At 39.3% G+C, this 12922-nt stretch overlaps 1 pseudogene across 1 annotated transcript; it reads left to right on the top strand.

Annotated features, from left to right (window-relative positions):
* Positions 1–1737: 1737 nt before the first annotated feature.
* LOC147889647 (cysteine-rich receptor-like protein kinase 25) lies at positions 1738–9342 on the top strand (annotated as a pseudogene). The gene is made up of 11 exons (XR_015542864.1): positions 1738–2485; positions 3354–3572; positions 3708–3936; positions 4206–4351; positions 5939–5981; positions 6220–6317; positions 6467–6598; positions 6703–6913; positions 7091–7337; positions 7657–7795; positions 8867–9342. The product of XR_015542864.1 is annotated as a cysteine-rich receptor-like protein kinase 25 (transcript).
* The last annotated feature ends 3580 nt before the right edge of the window (positions 9343–12922 follow it).

Here is a 12922-nt window from a genome sequence, read left to right as displayed (position 1 = left end):
AAGGAAACTTGAATTTGCACAACTTTTGGTATTATATATTAAAAGGATGCATTTTGCATGAAAAACATAAATGTGACAAGCCACGAGGACAAGCCCTATTGAAGGAGAAAAATCATGCTTAGCATAGAAGTGCTAGTGAGAAGGTCCAAATGAGAGAAATGGTAAGGAAGTGATAGTCCCTTTGGAGGTTAACTTTGGAGTCAAGGAGTTGTTCTTTGACTAGGGAGGCTTGCAATTGAACTACCAACTCTTTGCATGCACATAATAGGCCCACATTGAAGGTTGCTCTCCATAGCAATCGGTGAGGGGACAGTTGTCTTAACTTCTATTGTATGCCTTTTAGTGGAGTGTGATTGAGCGCAACTCCTTCATTACCTAGGTTTGCATGCAAAAGAGGGTTGAGTGTAACTCCGAGCATGATCAACATATCTTTCATTTTGGTTTTCTTCAGTTGCTAGTGGAAGCAAAGGGTGAGCCCATACTATATTGATTTCTTTTCCTTCTTCCTAGAATGAATTGGTGGTTTTATGGAAGCTAGTGATTCATGTTGCTAAATGTGCGCGTGACCAACTATTCTGGATGGAGACCATTGCATCATGGTGCATAGAGATCTCTGAATAAGTGTGACAATTTGATTTTATATGAATCTTACTAAACTATGATTCATATCCACAAGATTGTCATTCATTTTGATCCATGTCTTAGGGCTCACTTGATTGTTGTGCTCAAACTATCTGCTATATAAAACAAGTATGTCACTATCATCTACTTTCAAATGCAACCCATGGGTCTATTGACTAGTAAGAATCTCCATTGGAAGTTGTGGCTACATTTTTTCAAGTAACATGCACGTGCACATCCCACATCTACAAGCCATTAGAAGTTGTGGTAGCCTTGGATATAATCTACCCAATGGTAGTTCTTGGGGTGGAAGTAAGGAAAACATGAGTGTAAATAAGTAGCCTTGAACAATGAGCTTGATGACTAGCACATTGAGAGTATAAAGGCAATTGTTTAGAGCCTGTTTAGAGTCTACACCAAATGTCTCTCATAAGGACTAGGGTTGAGGAGAAGAGAGCCTGCAAATTGGTTGGTTGGATTGCTACTCAATAGAAAACCAGCCTATTAGAATTTTTGACTTTTCAATCATATTGCAAGTGAATATTCTATCAGAATTTTAAACTTACCGTTTAACTCCCATTGGAGAGGCAAAGGGGGGGGGAATCGCCATTGATTCAGAGGAAACTACTTATTTAAGCTCCGCCCACCCCACCCATGAAAATTGTAAAGGCAAGAGGGTGAAACGAGAGAAGTGTAGTGGTGACTTACGTAAAGGGCGAAAGGGAAAGGTGGGAAAATTAACATTTTTTTCTATGGGGTACGTACAAACTTTTGGGCAATCAAACTTTTCTTCTAAGGGGTACGTACAAACTTTTTGAAATGTGGTGGTGAGCCTGGGCTACTCGTACACCAAATGGTCCAAAAAGGGAAAGTGAGGAAGTCTACATTTGCTTTCAAACTACTCGAAAGATGTTTTCAATTTGAGCAAAATTCATCCCATCCACGATCCACACCCACCCATCTAGCTATCGATTTTGTTGCCTTCAATTGCTTCATCAGCTTCAATTGCTTCAATGGCTTCAATTCCTAGCAGCTTCAATTGCTTCAATGACTTCGATTCCTAGCATTGCTTGAACCTTGCAATTGCAAATTCATCACTTCAACTAACTGTCGAAAATGATCACGTTCGTTAATGGCTTCGCCTTGCTTCTTCTCTTTCCCTTGCCTTGCATCTCCTCTGCTGTTGCTCAGATTCCCACCACTAACCTACGTTACTTCCTTTGCAATGGCTACAGCTTTCACAACAATAGCCTTTTCCAACAGAACTTGCGCACCCTCCTCGGCAGCCTGCACAACCAATCTTCCTTTTCCCTCTACAACATCACGTCTTCCGGCACCGGTGTCAACCGAGTTTATGGAATGTTTCAATGTCGCGGCGACCTCAGCTTGCCTGACTCTGACTGTTTATCGCAGCTTGTGAGCACTGATATCTCAGAGAATTGTCCGAGTGGAATGGGCTTGCGGATCTGGTTAGATGGCTGCTACTTACGGTATGAGAACTTCACTTTAATCTCAGATGTGCCCGATTTCACTTTGGTTTGGGACCTTCCGACCTCCGAGAACAATACCGATGAGACATTCAGACAGAATCGGGACTCCGTGTTGAACACGGCTCCTATCAATAATGGCTACAATTCCTCGTCCGCAGGGACGAATGTTTCTAATAGAGTGTATGCTCTTGCCCAGTGTTATGGGTATCTTTCCCAATCGGACTGTGCTCAATGTCTCGGCCGTGTTATCGGTGATGCTAAGCGTCTAATGAATCTCAATAACGGAGGGGAACTGACCTATGCGAGTTGTTACTCTCGTTATGAAGTCTATGATTTCATCGTACCTCCACCTCCACCTCCACTTCCACAACAAGGTATCATTTGAACCTTTTTTACGCACTCTTGCTGTCTTGAGCGCTGGTATTTCTGAAGGCCTAGTCGTATGTTTGCTGCTTCAAAACGAACATGGGTGATTTGTCTTGTCATTAATGTGCGCCTTGAACTTGAGATTCGGTCGGCTTCACAAATGAGCACATTAGGCTCAAAGGCAGTAGAGCGCTTGACAACTATTGCATCACGCTTGGAATGTAGAGATCGTAGGACAGATAAGTGAAGTCTGGCTGATAGCCTTTCTTCACATGCGAAGGGAATATCGGAGTTTGTGGACCGTACCACCAAGAGTAGAGAGTCGGAGACTAATATTTTCTTTCGTGCCTTGCTTTTCCATCAATGTGGAGAGGTATCAGATCATAAAAAAGAAAACGAAACTTTAGTAGTGATTGGAGCTGTATTGGGTTGTTTGATGGCTATCTGCTTTGTGGCATTGACATGTCTAATTTGGACACGACGTCGGATACATTCGAAGAAGAGTACCGTTTGTTCAAACGTAGGGTTGATATGCTGCTAAATTCCATGAACATTCTAACACTTTGACCTGACAGCCCACCAGACCGTGGGAGATAACCCAGAAAACGAAGAAGCTGGTATAGTGCAGGAAATAGAAGCTGGCCTCCATAGAGGGCCTCGCAGATGACTTTCATCATGTAAACAAACTTGGAGAGGGGGGGTTTGGCCCTGTTTACAAGGTAATGATGTGAATAAATCTTTGCAACGTTGCGTTAGAGTTTTCTGTTGGTGGATACTTTAGGCAATACGGTTAAGCACTAGTAATTTCATCTATGCGCAAGCTCTTTCATCAGTTCCGTCTCAAATTCTCAATCATTAACTTTGATCTGTCTGTAGGGAACATTGGAACATTGGAAGATGGGACAGATGTTGCAATAAAGAAGCTTTCATCTACAAGCCGCCAGGGAACACGACAGTTCTTAAATGAGGTCAGGCTCATTAGCACAGTACAGCATCGCAATCTCGTACAACTGTTGGGATGCTGTGCTGAGGGATCTGAGAGGCTACTTGCATACGAGTACTTGCCAAGGAAAAGTTTGGATAAGCATCTGTTCGGTGAGACAGACTTACAAACTGCTGCAATGTTAAGCTAGTTCAGGTGCCTTGCATTAACAATCAGGTTCATAGACATAGTTTTTTTTTAATGGACGAAAATAACTCATTTGTTTCGGTTATGTTGGGAAAGCTCAGGCTCTTCTATGATTCTGGATTGGAATACTAGGCGAGAAATCCTTGTGGGCACAGCCAAAGGGCTTGCGTATTTGCATGAGGGCTCTAAAGTCCGCATAGTGCACAGAGACATCAAAGCTAGCAACATCCTCTTAGATAATGAGATGAACCCAAAGATTGCACATTTCGGTTTGGCAAGGCTATTGGCCGAAGATATTTCGCATGTCACCACAGGAGTTGCAGGGACAATGTGAGTGATTGGTATGGAGTGATGTATATGTGCAAATTAGAATTTTTATTTATGTGATTAGCAACGAATAATGTATCCGAACAAATTAGCATTCTTATTTGTGTGATATGAAACTATGCAACTATCTGCCATTAGTTTTCATATGGACTTGAAGGGGCTCCCTTGCACCTATATGCCATACATGGACACTCAACACCTAGCATTCATATTTGTGTGATGTGAAACCATGCCACTTTTTGCCACTAACATGTTTTCATATGGTGTTGAAGGGGCTATGCTGCACCTCAGTATGCCGTACATGGAAAATTAACAGAAAAGGCACACTTTTAGCTTTGGCCTACTTGCCCTTGAAATTGTGAGTGGACGCAAAAACACTGATCCCCAGCTTTCAGAAGAGCAACTCCTTCTCCAATGGGTAAGCATACATGCATACCTTCTTTTCCATATGACATGTATATGGCTACATATCTTATTGCCCTTATGTCATGCCCCTAAATTTATCTTATTATTTGGCTAGAGACCTTCTTCTCAAAAGCTTTCAGTTCTCCTTCAAAGGATACAACCCATATGCCCTTCATATTCAGTGGTAGTAATATTAAAATGTGTCTTTAAACTTCTACAAAGTTTCGTATACCCTCTCCTTTGTTATTTGCACCTCAACCCTATTGGTTTTGGTGCTAGGAATTAATGGTTTAAAAAGACCTTCACTTTGTTTCATCTCCACACCCAATGGTTAAATTCACTTAAATCAATGTTGGTTCTCTACTTGGTATTTATTTAAGGATGTTTCTCCTTTTGGGTTCTCTTATGTGAGAAGCAAGAATGAAGCAATGGGGAGGGAAGGCAGCCAGGGGGGGGCGGGGAGGCACAAAATATCATTTTGTTTATAGAATAAGCTCTATAGGCTATTGCATCAACCACAATGAATACATCACAATATAACGTATCAGATATAATACATCAAAGAAATCTAGGCTCGTGATGCTGAATAAGGTGTAATGACATGAAACCTGCGAAAAGGTTCTATCAGTGGTTTGTGTGTGTGACTCACTATGGCCTCCTAGCAATAGCTCTGTGTCTAACAAGGTCCACTATAACCCCAGCCATGCCCCTGATCTAGTGAACATGGAGTGAAGATCTCCAAGCATGACCTGTGCATCAACCTACTATCAAGTTTGTCATGTCATTGGCTTTGGATCTCATCCTCATTGATCACCCTTGATCTACTAGTCGTACCCAGTGTACTATGTGGAAGGAGAAAAGGTTTTAATACCCCTCTATGCGAATCAAGTTCGGCCTAACACATATCGAGCGCCAATCAAGTGGTATGGTTGTGGAGAGAATCATCGAATCACATAGTGCCCTTATCATGGTAGTCCCATTAATTTCCAACCACTCTACAGAGATGGTGGCATTGGCCATGCCTATATGGATTTTCCCATGCCTGAAGGTGCTATACTCTCTTGCATTCTAAGTTGCCATGTGTCAATTCCTACTGGAATCCTCTTATAGAATTGTCCCAATCTCTGGGAGAGTTTCAAAGGATGGATTGAATTAGCAAATCCCCGTCCACTTATGGAAGACATAGAAGATATCTCTGTGCGGATGGGTGAGAGATGACATACCCAACATCAATGTGTCTTTGATCCATAAAGCATATGATGAAGTTCAAGCCATAGGGGATGGTGGAGTAGGTGTACATGTCCTATCCAAGAAGCTCTATGATGAATTGGGTCTCCCACCAATGCAAAAGGCTAATTTCAACATATGCCTTGATTAACCTATTGGAGTTGCTACTCTCGCTACGAGATCTATGATTTCATCATTCCTTCAGCTCCAGCTCCACCATCACCTCCACTTCCACTGCCAACACCATAGCAAGGTTACCTTCAAGCCTTTCTCTTGCACTTCATGTCTTCAATTATCGTATATCTGAAGGGCTAGAAGTTCACTTAATGGGTAATCTTTTGTTCTATCATAGGCTTGATGTTCTCGTTTATAGACTTTCAAGCCGAAACGAGCAACGATGACTTCCCTCATCATCGGTCTGCATCCCACTAACCTGAGGTTCCGTGGTTTCTTAAATGCAAAGGATGTACTAGACAACCAGTACAATAAGATTAAAATTTGTAGAGCATGGCACAAGATAATGAAGTGTTTCCAAATTAATCCCTCATTAATCCTTCTTCACATGCAAGGGAGTATCGAAGCTTGTAGGCGTTACCACTGAGATATATATCTGAGCGCTAAAAGCTAATATATCTTTTCATGACTTACTTTCAGCTCAGAAAAAAAAAGCCAAAACGTCAATCGTGGTTGGAGCTGTATTGGGTTGTTCTATGGCCATTATCATTCTGGCCGCGTTCATATATCTAATTTGGGTAAGACGTCGGAGACATTCGAAGAAAAGTCGAAGCAGAGGTATGTTAACATACATGTGTTCAAACGTAAGGTAGATATGATGGTTTCAATTTAAGTTCTAACACCTTAACGTGACAGCCCACTCGAGCGTGGGAGATGAATCTCAAAGGGTGTAATTGAGGTAGAAACTAGACTCCTAAGAGGGCCTCGATTATTTTCTTTCCAAGAACTGAAAAGAGCTAGAAATGATTTCCATCATGAAAACAAACTTGGACAGGGAGGATTTGGTCCCGTTTACAAGGTACATGTACGTTGTGTTCAAGTTTTCATATTGGATACTTTGGGCAATAAGCTCAAGCATTTTCTTCATCTATCCCTCAATCGTAAGCTTTGATATCTCTTTAGGGAACATTGGGAGATGGGACAAATGTTGCAATAAAGAAGTTGTCGTCTACAAGCCTCTAGGGAGCACAATAGTTTTTAAATGAAGTCAAGCTCATTACCACGGTACAACATCACAATCTTGCAAGATTGTTGGGATGTTGTCTTGAGGGGTCTGAGAGGCTACTTGTATACGAGTACTTGCCCAAGAAAAGCTTGGATAAGCACCTATTCGGTAAGACTAACTTACTCTAACTATTGTGATGTTAAGCTGGTCTAGGAGCTTTACTCTAACTGTTGTGATGTTAAGCTCGTCTAGGAGATTTACATTATAATAATCATGCTCATAGACATGGTAATCTTGAATGGAGTAAAATAACTAATTCGCTTCAATTACCTTCGGTAAAACTAGGCTCTCTTGTGGTTCTAGAGTGGCATACTCGACGAGAGATCCTAGTGGGCATAGCCAAAGGGCTTGCATATCTACATGACGACTCTAAAGTCTGCATAGTGCATAGAGACATCAAAGCAAGCAACATCCTCTTAGATGATGAGATGAACCCAAAAATTGCAGATTTTGGATTGGCAAGGCTATTCGACGAAGACATTTCACATATCACCACAGGAGTTGTAGGAACACTATGAGTGATTTGTGTTGAGTGATACACCTGTAGCAAATGGGATTCTTCTCACTAGTCTGATGTGACACTATGCAAAGCGTTATTTCTATGTTTATGCTTATGTTTAGAGAGACAGTGTCTGTATATATTCCTAGAACACAAGTTTCTATAAATGCTTTAAGAAACCAATATGTTTAGTATATCGAGATGAAGTAGCTATGTTGAATGATTTACTTTTTGCTGGCAAGATTCATTTGTATATTTAATGATTTACCTTTTGCAAACAAGGTTCATATTTATGTTCTATGCAACGAAGTAATTAAAATCACTGACTACTTGTTTTCATGTTGTGGTGAAGGGGCTACCTTGCACCTGAGTATGCCATGCATGGACAGTTGACAGAAAAGGATGACACATTTAGCTTCGGGCTAGTTGCCCTTGAAATTCTAAGTGGACGCAAAAACTTGGATCCTGAGCAAGAACCCCTTCTCGAATGGGTATGGCTGCCAACTATATCCTTAATATATCTTCTTTTCTATATGACATGTATTGTGTTACTGTGGGTATATTGTGTCATACTATTGTTAGGATGTAATATAATAATTTAGTCATATGTCTTTGATAAAGCATCTAAACAAGATACTAACATTATGAGATAAAAGAAATAGGTCATTTGCTTATAAAATTTGAGAGAGCGTATGCTTCTCGGGGGGTCACTCATCATATGTAACCCTATCACGTGAGTTCAATATAAGTATATTTTTTATTTCTAAAATTTACATTAATAAATATACATAAGGGACTATTTGAAACAGTTTTGGAAAAAAATTACAGATTTGTATAGAAAAGGGATACATTTTATTAATTAAAAATTTACAGATAAGGGATTTTAAAAATAGGCCTTGAATGCACGTGATATAGAGGGCTTATACATAGTGACCCCCCCTGAGGTATGCTTATAAAGAGTAGGGTCATTTGCTTATGTACCCCAAGTTGATTTTTATCAAAACAATCATCCTTAAGCTTATAGCTTAGTGCTTTGCATAACTACTATGGTGCTTGAATGTGTGCTTGTTCTTTATTCACCATTCATATTCTAAAGCTTAGTTTTACAAGGGGATAGGAAATGTGGTTTGCTAAGCATCCCATCATGATTTGGTGCTACAAACCTTCGATTTATTGCATCTCCATAAAGTTCATGTATGTCATGGAAGTGGTCTAGTGAAGGGATGTTGTGTCCCTAATTGGAAATTTTTTGGATGGTGGTACACCAAGGGTACAACCTTCATCTACTACTTGGAAGATTCTCTTATTAAGTGATCTGATTTGAGAAGCAAAAATATAAGAAGGGGTAGGGAGGAGGTAGAATATCATTAGCATAAAGCCTATATATTAGGGTTGGTAAAAGTAAAGGGTAAGATTACATGATTCATTCACATAAAATGTTGGTTAGATTGTGCTCTAACACACAATGGAAATTTTAAACAACCATTGACAAATTCACTCCTAAACCTCTTTGCTTCTAAATTGGTAAGAGTGAAGACTCTAAAAGTTGGTTTTGTGTATAGGTGTGGACATTATATCAAGAACACCAACAATTAGAAGTGGTTGACACTCGATTAGGAAGCAACTTCTCTACACATGAGATCATTCGAGTGGTACATGTGGCACTCTTGTGTGTACAAATGCATGTAGGGCTACGACCTTCCATGTCACGAGTTGTCCATCTTCTCACAAGTCAATCTGATATTCTAGACATTCCCACCACACCAGCCTTTGTTGGAATGAGTAGGACTTTGCAGCCTCTTTGTACCACAGAGAGGACTCCTCAAATGTATGTGCCACCAGCAATTATCACATCTACATCAACATCTATCACATCTTCCTCAATCTCCTCCTTTGATAAAAGTCCAGAATTTCCTCTTCTACCCACCTCTCATGATGAACTCCCCATTAGCTTAGTGGAGCCTCAATGATAGTTAATCATTACTCACACCACCTATAAGAGCCTTGTCATTTTCTTACATTGGGAATATAGCATATATCTTCCACATGAAGAATCATCAACTACTCAAAGAAGTTGCATTTCCCCATGGCATTACTAGAAAAATTTATGATCAACGAGAATACAAGAGAGAGAGAGAGAGAGGGAGAGAGAGAGAGAGAGAGAGAGAGAGAGAGAGAGAGTACTAATCATAAAATATGTTGTTTTCTATAAAGGGTAAACTATGGAGTATTGTTAAAGTTTTTTTCTACTTGTATGTGTATTAACACACACGTGTGTGCACACACACATGTGCATGTGATACCGCCCACACATGCACATGCATGCATGCACACATATTCACTCGTGCATGCACACACACACACACACACATCGTTCCATGTGTGTGTGTGTGTTTAAAAAATAGAAACCTATTAACAACATGGCACACGATGCTTAGATAAAGGTGGATAAATTTATTATTATTATTATATGGATGCTCATAACATGAGTACAACTGGTATAAAAAGTGTCAAATCCATTCAATAGCCTAGGCTCCGAGGTCAAGGTCCACTTACTTGTCACCATCCACAGAAAACCATGTGTTAGAGCAAATTTTGGCATCATGTAGGAAGATAGGTAATGCATGTGCTCCCCATCTTGTTATCACTTATACCAAATAGACTTAGAACTACTGAAAGATTCTAAATGTATTTAAAAAAATGAGCTCGATGCCAAAAGTTATCTAATGTTTCACACATTTTGCTTTTCGATACAAAAATGGTTGAGTCCTATTCTCTTGTCCAATAGTTTCCATTTCCCTTTGTGCATCCTCCATCTTTTGAGAAATAAAGGCCATTTTGGCAAGGTCTGTGATTGCAGAAATCCTAGCAGTCCTACAGAATTTGTTTGAGTTCTTCACTGGAATTTCCTATCAAATTCAATTATCAACCAAATTAGGGGGGGGGGGGGGGGGGGGTCCATCACCAAGGTAAAAAAGATTATTAAAAAGAGTGGTTTAGTTCATAATCAAGATTCAGAAACCAAAAGATTATGTATGAGTTTGTGTAAGATGGGGGTTCAAAAAGAGTAAATCAATTCGAGAAGGGGGTTCGTCGACACCCTTGTGAAAAAAATACAGTTAGACATTTCCCCTTGAATCTAAGTGAAGCAAATATCTTGGGGGGTACTGTGTGCCAATGTAAAAAAAGAAACAATCTTAGGGGGGTAATCCACTCCCTTATTTGAGAAAATGTTTTTAGAAATGGGTGGTATTCCACACCCATGCACTAAACACGAAATTTACAACGTTGAAAATCAATCATTAGCAACAAAAATATATTACAAATTTCCTTTGAGCATGGGGGGTATTCCACACCCATATGCTCTAAATATTTTACACAAGGTAAATAGCAATTAAATTAAGTTAAAAGAGCATCATGTAAAGCTTTTCTTTTAATTGTTTTATTTTTTTTAAAACTAAAAGGGATCATTACAGCATAATAGGGGACAAATCTAAGTATGAGCACAATTGTGTGTGTGTTGCAATTCATTAATTGAATAAAAGCCAATAATTTAATAAGGAAAAAGCAAATGAATGAAGAAATTAAAAAACACTATGATAGATTAGGAATTGATTTAATAAAAGAGAATTATAACTTAAAAAGAAGAACATGATTAAACAAATTACTATGAATAAAAGACTTTGAAAAGTTTTTTAGCCAAATGGAGAGGGGGAAATGGGTAGAAAAGTTAGAATAATCAAATAATTTTTCTTAAAATATAGAAAAAGGAATAAAAGAGATTAAGTAGACAGTCGATGTGTTAAAAAGAGTGTAACTAACTAAATAAATATATAAATAGCTAATTAAAAGAATATGTCAAAGAAAAAAGTAATACGATAATGAAGAAAGGGGAAAGTGACAATGATACATAAATACATATATGTACATGAATTATATATATATATATAATATATATAGAAGAGTTTATGGAGGGGCATGGAAATCTCTCTCTCTCTCTCTCTCTCTCTCTCTATATATATATATATATATATATATAAAAGAGTCTATGGAGGGGTAAGGAGCTGGTTATTCCGCGGATTAGGGGTAATAACAAAGTGAAATGCTAGCGAAAAGAGTCGTGATATGTAACATAATCGACATAGACGTCTAAAAAGTCTTCCATATACATTTAAGTACAAAATACGTCAAGCAACCGAAGCTACACTAGTTCATCGGTGTAGCATCATAATACAGCATAGACACTGTGGGGAAATAAGAACAAACAAACAACGCATCATCTAGTGGAAAATACAAAGAACACAACAAGATGATCACCACAAAACTGTGTAACTCTGTGTATATCTTGGGAGCAATAGCTCATATATCATAGAAAGAACAGAGATGGAATGCTAGTAATAGCATGCATACAAGAACCGACTATCAGGTCAATCATAGCCTTGGAAATCATTAATGTAAGCATTTATATCATCCTCCTCATTAGGAGATTGTGTTCTTGGCCAAAACTCTCTGTACACTCCTATCTCTGAGATGTTTTCTTGTTTGAGCTCACCGATCATGGTTTTCCAATAGTCTATCACTGTCCTAATGTAGGACTCATACGATGCATTCTTTCCACTTGCACATCTCTCCCAAAACTTAATGTAATCCTTTATCCCTGATATTACTTACAAGTGATCTCTCACAAATGCAGCCATTGGCAGTATATCCGGACAACCTGTTGGCAACAATGGTCCACCCTCACTATCTTTCTTCCATAGCTCAATTCCCCCTTCAATGCCAATTCGGAAATTTTGGATGCACTTTGTACTGCATCATTGGTCTGTCACCTTGCCTGTAAAATCAAAATTGTAATGGATTTGCATGACCAACTAGCATTTCTTGCCCATCACATAGGTAGCCATGCACATAATCCTTAAAATTAGGAACCCGTTTAGAATAAATGGTGCCAGTGAAGATGATGTACATTTTTTGAATGTATCCATCAGATGCAGGAAAGTGAATGTTTGTCCCACTTGCAAGCTCTCAGAGAACCTGCTGAACATTGCATCAATGTCCTCATGTGTGTGCCCTACCATCAAGAAGCCCAATCGAACTGGCTTGAAAATGCCCCTTGCTACAAGAAGAGAAACGTATGCAAACAAGTATCTATTTTTGTTCTCAGACCCACAATTATCTAGTTGGAGTAGCAAGTTCTCTAGCAACTTTTGGAATGGTGGCTTAACAACAACACTTCCTTGTGAAGAGGGTGGGTTTTCTCTTGTTTTTGAAGGCAAAAATTTCATACATGTGTCTGCAACCCTTGCAATGGAAGTTATCATGGCCTACGTGATAAACTTCGGGTCACTTACCGATACAGTTTCTAGATTTGCATTTGTGATCCTAACATCTACATTTTCACACAAGCTAGCTCCCCTTGTGGAAAGATGTGCACCTTTAGAACTGTAATGGGAGTCCAAAGCATTTCTTGAGCATAGAGCATTCAAAAGGCAGGCACTGCTTCTTGGAATCCCATTGGTAGTAAGGTCTCCAAGGTCATGCATTCCATCCTCTTGAGGTTGCACAAACAAATTGAGAGTGATCCAATCATCAGGTTGGGATCAGATGGCCACAAACCA

The sequence above is a fragment of the Dipteris shenzhenensis genome, chromosome 20 (assembly GCF_047967505.1).
Source record: "Dipteris shenzhenensis isolate YYH24624 ecotype China chromosome 20, Dip_SZ_1.0, whole genome shotgun sequence".
Taxonomy (NCBI): Eukaryota; Viridiplantae; Streptophyta; class Polypodiopsida; order Gleicheniales; family Dipteridaceae; genus Dipteris; species Dipteris shenzhenensis.
Note: the sequence above shows the minus strand (reverse complement) of the source record. Positions and strands in the feature narration are given on the sequence as shown.